Source organism: Adiantum capillus-veneris, chromosome 21 (assembly GCF_014529385.1).
Source record: "Adiantum capillus-veneris isolate H3 chromosome 21, ASM1452938v2, whole genome shotgun sequence".
In the NCBI taxonomy this organism is placed as follows: Eukaryota; Viridiplantae; Streptophyta; class Polypodiopsida; order Polypodiales; family Pteridaceae; genus Adiantum; species Adiantum capillus-veneris.
The window spans coordinates 66,779,137-66,786,145 of NC_140951.1; positions in this window are offsets into that span (position 1 = coordinate 66,779,137).

Genomic DNA, 7,009 nt, shown 5'->3' on the forward strand with positions numbered 1-7,009 from the left:
TGTAGACATCAATTCCCATATTCAGCACATCCTTGGTGCTCTTGATGTTAAGCTTTTGGTTGATTTCAAACTCAACTGGGAGTCCATGGCAGTCCCAGCCAAACCGGCGAGTCACATGGCAGCCATTTGCTGTTTGAAACCGTGTAACAATATCCTTTATTGTCCCAGCTAGAATGTGTCCATAATGTGGGAGACCTGTTGCAAAGGGCGGTCCATCATAAAAGATGTACTCGGGCTTGCCCTCAGACAGCTACAGCTGTCTTTTGAATGCATCCAACTTCTTCCAAAGGGCTAGGACCTTCTCCTCCTGTAGCGGAAAGTTGAAGTCCTTGCCCTCACACACGTCCTCCATGGCGATGCTGCTACTCGCAGCACAAAGTTTATTGCGTGTGTGTGTATGCGCGTGCGCGCGCGCGCGCGCGTGTGTGTGTGTGTGTGTGTGTGTGTGTGTGTGTGTGTGAGAGAGAGAGAGAGAGAGAGAGAGAGAGAGAGAGAGAGAGAGAGAGAGAGAGAGAGAGAGAGAGAGAGAGAGAGAGAGAGAGAGAGAGAGACTTAGCACATGAAGAGGAAGGTCGTCGGATCAGCCAGCGGATGACGCTACTTGTTGGTCGGCTGAAATCGAGGTGAGTGAGCACATGAACAACCCAGCCGGAAAACATGAGGCAGAGAACACACCATCGTTGGTGGGAGAAGAGGAACAGGACAAGAAGAGCTGCGTTGCTGTGAATTCATTGGCCCGGCCAGTGTTGTGCCGGCTGGCTGGAAGAGGTGGGCTGTGAACTTTCTCGGCAGGCGGCCAGCCAAAAAGTGTACACCACGTCAGCTTGTGACCCAGTCGGCCGGAGCGCACTCCACCTTGTGCTCAGGACTAGAGAGAGAGAGAGAGGCTCAAAGAGCGAAACTGTGCTTGTGCAGGAGTAGGGGTGCGGCGATGGAGAAACACCGACAGTGCGTCAGTCTACGTAGGGCAGGGAGAGGAGAACTTGCACCCCTCCCACAAATGGAGAACCTTGGGAAAGGGTTTTAGAGACGAGTCGCACACAGTGTGAGTAGGGGCAGTGGGGGGAAGAGAGGGATTCAGGTCGCACTTCAGGTCCCACCCAGCGGTAGAATATCAAAGGTCAAAATTGATAGAAAATATTGGGCCATTTTGATTGGGCGAGATGGTTCGAGAAACAAGGAGAAGCGAGAGTCTATAGAAATATAGCGTATCCCCTCCCTTTCTCGTAGCTCTAACAGAATTGTAGCAGAGCTTCTACAACCGAGGCAGAGAAAGCGGCTTTACTAAGCTTGGGTAATTGCTTCATCCCACTCCCCCCATTCGCACAGGGTGCGACTCAACTCTTACTTTCAGTGTCGCCCACGCAAAAAAGGGTACTACTCAAAGTTACATCTACTAGCTCTTGCTCGCTCTTACCACCGATACATGTGTATGTGTGTGTGACGGTTGTGACAATTGCCGACATGCGTCTTTGCAGATAACTTTTTGGGTATTTAACATGTTGTCGATATGCAAGCGAAAGTGGTTGCATCTCCGGGGAATAGGGGAAACCCCATGCTTGCCACCCTTGCCTGCATTCCGTGGACCTCCCCAAGTTGTGCATATCCCCGCAATAGGTGCATTTCAATAGATGACATCCCCGATAGGAAGCTCCTCAAACAATTTCTGTGCTTTATGAAGTGCATCACGTTTAGCATATATGACAACCAAGGCACCCACAAAGTGACAAACAATATCCCTCCCTAACCTTGTTGGACATATCCTCCAATCAATGCACTCCATGAGACAACATTGCATCTGGAGACACACCCTCAACTTGCATCCGCTGATTGGCAAAGATTGGGAAACTTATTATAGATTACAATGATGGTTGTAAAGCTGGTATCGTGGGTGCAGGAGAAGCTCTTGATCATGCCATTGGTGTTGCTACTGAGTTTGCATAGAAGAAGAAGAAGAAGAGAAGAGTGACTTGGACGATGTGTAAGAAGAAAACAATAAATTGAGGGTGCAGATGTGGAGACACAGGCTATGCAGACGGTGGTATTGATGATGATGATGTTGAAGAGGCTAATGAGGATTTGAATGTCCAAGATATTGATGCCTACTGACTACACAAAAGAAGATTAGTCAAGTTTATGGTAGCATCAACCCCAACAAATCTAGAAGCTTGTTGAACAAGTCTTAAAGATGTTAGCTAAGGGAAAGGACAGGGAGGTACCATATTTTCTCATTGATATAGCTATCTTAGTTTGCTAGTGGAGTGAATTAACTCTTTGAAATACCAATAACAACACCCTCATGTGAAAGATTCTTTGGTTGGCTTGTTAGGGTATGTGTCTTATGGCATAACCACTTAATATCCCCCCCCCCCCACACGCGGGGTAGCCCCCCCCCCCTCCCTTATGCATACGGTACGATCATGAAATAATGGGGAGCTACCCCTATTGTATACGCTTATGTCTGACCTCTAAAACCCCCCCTCTTGTACACTCACGTGTTACCATACGGAAATCCATAGTGAATCCCCCGGGAGCCCAACTTTCAGTTCCCCATTATGGAAAGCTCGAAGAGCTAAGAATACCTTGGGGTCTCCATATAGTTTAGACATGATGGTGGTTCTGACTTCTGAAGCCATGAAATCCATCAATTTGGCAATATTTAACGTCATTCTTTGGGCTTCAGTCCCTTGACATGGGACAAGTGGGATCTCCATTTCTTTGATAGGGTCAGGTAATCCCTTTGTAAACATTCTCTCCAACAAGAAGGGAGTCCGCCCACTTTCCCATGACTTAAAGTCACTTTCTTCTTGGATGACACTAGGGATGGCTAGTGGTCTATGGACTTTGTGAAGTTGATTTTGTGTTGAGAATAGTGTGCTGGTAATCTGGATTTGCCTAGGTGCTGTCTAGATCCCTTTGGGTCTCTTCTACCAAACCCATTAATTGCTTGACTTGCTCAATCTCCACTGTAGGGTTTGGATAAGTTCCTATCTTCTTCTTGGGTCCTGGCCATTGTGGCTCATGACAATCTTTCTTGTTTGTTTCTTTCCTAGTGGTCATTTTAGTCTCCATGGTTTCACCTGAATCAAAATCCTCTTCAGCATCATTCATATATATGGGGGCGTTACCAGTCCCTATGTTGGTCTTTGAACGGGGGTCTGACTTCGTTGCTTTTTGTGATCTTTTCCTTCGTGTTTTCTTCTTCTTTTGAGATTAGACAATTGATGCTGTGTCTCTTTCTTCAAGAATATAGTTTTGGTATTGGAGCATCAATCATGTGAGTACATTCACTGGTACTGTGGGACGCATGTCTAATCTCACCATCCTATCTTATTGCAGTATTAGCGAGAACCACGATTAATTTGTCAAACTATGGGACGAAGCTGAATCGACTAGTGTATAGAGGCTACAAGAGATTGTAAATCTCTTGAAAAAAAACTAAAAACTCGTATCTAACTCAAGCTACACTCAAGTGACTGAAATCACCAAAAGCCAATCACTCATAGGCAAGCAAATCACATCCGTTACAGCATCAAATGACATCCAAACGTAATGAAACTTCAAGGACAAGTTTATAAGACCTAAGTACACATGCCTATGTCCTCAAACCCCACTTTAGGTCAAGTTCCAAAATCGTAATTATTAACAGCAGTGGACCTTTGACCTAGTCGTTTTCGGCCCCAATTGCATCTAAATGCTTAGCAATGATGCCCCAACACCCTGCCTATGCTTAATTTTTGATTTGAACATGTAAATTCCTAGTTATGATGAAATTAGGCTATGGTTCGACGATGCCAAAAGCTACGAAATATTGTGAATGGCTTACGTCAATGCGTAGAGCTCTTACCTGCGGTTGCAATGCAACAAACGCAATTGCAATGTGGCAACCGGAGAGGGAGTAGGAAGCACGAGAAGGAGAGAAGTGAGCGCCTTTAGCTCATGCTGTGTTTTTCTTATCCAAGAAACTTATAAAAAACTTACAAAAATTGGCTTTTATACCTTAGCCAAGGTTTTTGGGTGGTCAAAACTAATAATCTGGAGTTCTACCAAAGCTGGGAAATGACTGGCTGATAATATCTAGAAGCTTGTAGCCTCGGCTCATTAATTACAGAGTTTATCCGAGAAAGTAGGAGTTACAATATTCCCAATTCATCAAAATAATAAATGTTTTACAAAGAGAACTACGAAAAATGGTGTCCGTGTTAGCTTGCTGCTAACATTCACCCCTCCTCGCCTGTGTCGTCCCTTGACACAGCTTTATGGGCTGAAATAGTCTTCGATTGACGGCTGGGGAGGTGGTCTTTAAGCGCGTCCAGTGCCTTCTGGTATCTGATTCTTCGTTCTTTGTCGGGTACTTGTAGAAATTGCATTATGAATTGATTCTTCAGCTCCACCACTGAGTAGCCTACAAACCTGGATGTTAGGTTGCTGATCATCGGTGCAAATATCTTCGTTCGCTAGGTAAAGAATCCAGTGTAGAAAGCTTCTTCAAAGGCCAGCATATTATCCGATGGCAAGAACATGCATTCAGACATAGAATCCATAAAGGAACTCCTCTGAAGGTTGCTCACTCAGATTGTAGCATAAGCCTTTGTTTCCTTCCAAGAATGATAGCTATGGGGCTCCTGTTTGCTTAGGCTCATTAAAAACTTGTATACATGTGAGCAGCATTCTGCAGATCTTACATAACATGGCACATGAGAGATCTGGCAGACTCTTGAAGAAAGACATGGTGCCCGTTAGGGTTTTCATCATGTATTCCTCCGTCGCTTGGCCTCTCTCTAGAGCTGGTAGCCTAGGGAAGTTGAGCCAAGTTGGCCTCTTCTTTTGTAGTGCTTCATGCACTTGCCATGTCCTTACTCTGGGTACAAGACAGGTTGTTGGATTTTTTTGAAGGGCTGCAGGTGCTCTTGTGAACAAAATTAGGTATCTTGGATTCTTGTTCAACCAGCTCAACCTCCACTTTGGGTGGTCTTTATCTACGCCATCTTCTTGCATATCCTTGTACAACCTTTCTTTCACCTATAATAGTTCTACTTTGATGAGAGGGTATGACAGGGATTGTTGGTGCCATTGAGCATTGATCTGATTGGGAGTGAGTTGAGTGACGTTGATAGAGTGTAAAACTCTCAACTCCCAATCCATAGCGGCTTTCCACTGCTCATCCACCTCTAGGGTGATCTTCTTCTTCAGTGCGTCTTCTTCAGCTTTTGACAGCTAGACCATTGGCACTGTTTTTGCATCCATGATGTTAATCTAAAAATCTTCATTACCACTCGGCTCTACTGTTGACTGTGTCTCAAGCTCAGCAAACGAGACCGAGGGTATGTCTATCTGTGGCGGCTCTAAAGTGCTTGCCTCTTCCTGTGTGTCTGGTTTTCCATATGTGAGGAGTTGATTTATCCGCTTGAGTTCTGTTATCTCCTTTAGAAGCTCCTCCTCTCTCTGAACCCACATCAATGCCAGGTCCCTGCGCTGTGATTGTTCTAACTTCAATTCCAATTCTAGGTCTTTGTTTTTCTTTTCAAGTGCCTTATACACTTCATCATTTCCTTTGATAGAGGCCATGGTTGGGTTTTCTCTAATTTGCCATAAGAAAATGGCATGATCATTGATCCTCTCTTCAGAATACTGCAGAGAAGCATTGGCAACATCTAATTGCACCTAAATTTTTTGAGCTGACAAAGAGGCTGTAAGAAGTTCATTAGTAACTTCTGTCAGCTGCTCGTCTTTTGCTTTGCAGGCATTAGATAATTTGGTGAGTAGATCACCTAACTTCTCCATTTCTTTTTGTTGCCTATCTCTGGCTATCTGATGTTGTTCCGCTTTTGTCTTCAGCTCTTGCACCTACCTTTGGAGATTAGTGATAACAGTCATCCTGTCTTCTAGCTCTCCTTGGACAGCGTCGATCACCATTTCAAGTTCCTTGGCCTTTGTGCTGCGGTTTAAAGCTGCTAAACGGAGTCTCTCCATCATTTCCTGCATTTGACGTGCATATTCATTGACCTATACTATTACTTTGTCGTTTGACTGCCACTCCTTCTGTCGTGCCAGCTGAGATGTGCCCGCAGCCTCATGTGTTGCTTCTTGCTACACCGTAACTATTGGTGGTTCTTGTGTGGAGGTAGATGGTCGGTCTTCTCCTTGGCCATCCTAAGGCTTTGCTGCCTTGGCAGTTTCTGGCTGAGTAGAAGTAGAGGGTGTTGTCTCAACCCTTGCTGTCTCTTCAGGTGCCGGACTTTCTTCCTTCTCTGGCTCGGGCTCCGTCTCATTTGCAGTGGTAGGCGCTTTTTCCACATCTGCTTCTTTATCAGTCTATTTTTCAGATCTAGTTTCCTTTTCCTCTTCCGGCTTTTGAGTATCTTCTGCTGCCTTCTCCTGTTCTGGCTTGGATTCTTTTTCTTTTTGTCCATCGGGGTGGTCATCCTCTTGTGCAGATTATGTTTGTTGGGATCTGCTTCTTCGTTGGTGTCTTTGCCTGCATGTGATGGTGGTGGACTAGGCATGGGATGGTCTTGTTGTTCTGTAGGCGGTGAGGTGGGTCGAGGAGATCCATGACTTTGCTCTTGGCTAGATGTTTCCTCGGCTTGCCTTTGGTCTTCCACTTCCTTGTCTTTCTTTACAGCTTCTTCTGCCTCCTTCAACTTTAGAGCTTCAGCCTCTTGGTACATTCTTTCTAAATGCTTTGTTGGATCATCCGCCTCTTTTCCTGTATGATGCTTTTTTCGAGGGCCTTTAAGTCATGTAGGTACCCATTTTTCTGGGTCCTTCCCTTGTGCTTGCCTATTGCGCTGGTATGCCTGTTTCTCTCTTTCAAAGCGTGCTTGTTTTTGAGCTGGCTCTTCTTGGTGTGCGGCCACAACTTTCCTTTTCATCTCTTCTGTTCGAGATCTCTTTTCTTTGTTGTCAGAGCTCTCACTACTGTGCCGTTCCGGCGAGCTATCAGCTGACTCATCATCAGATTTATATGATCTTTTACCTGACCTCGTAGCTCTTGGAGAGGGTTGTG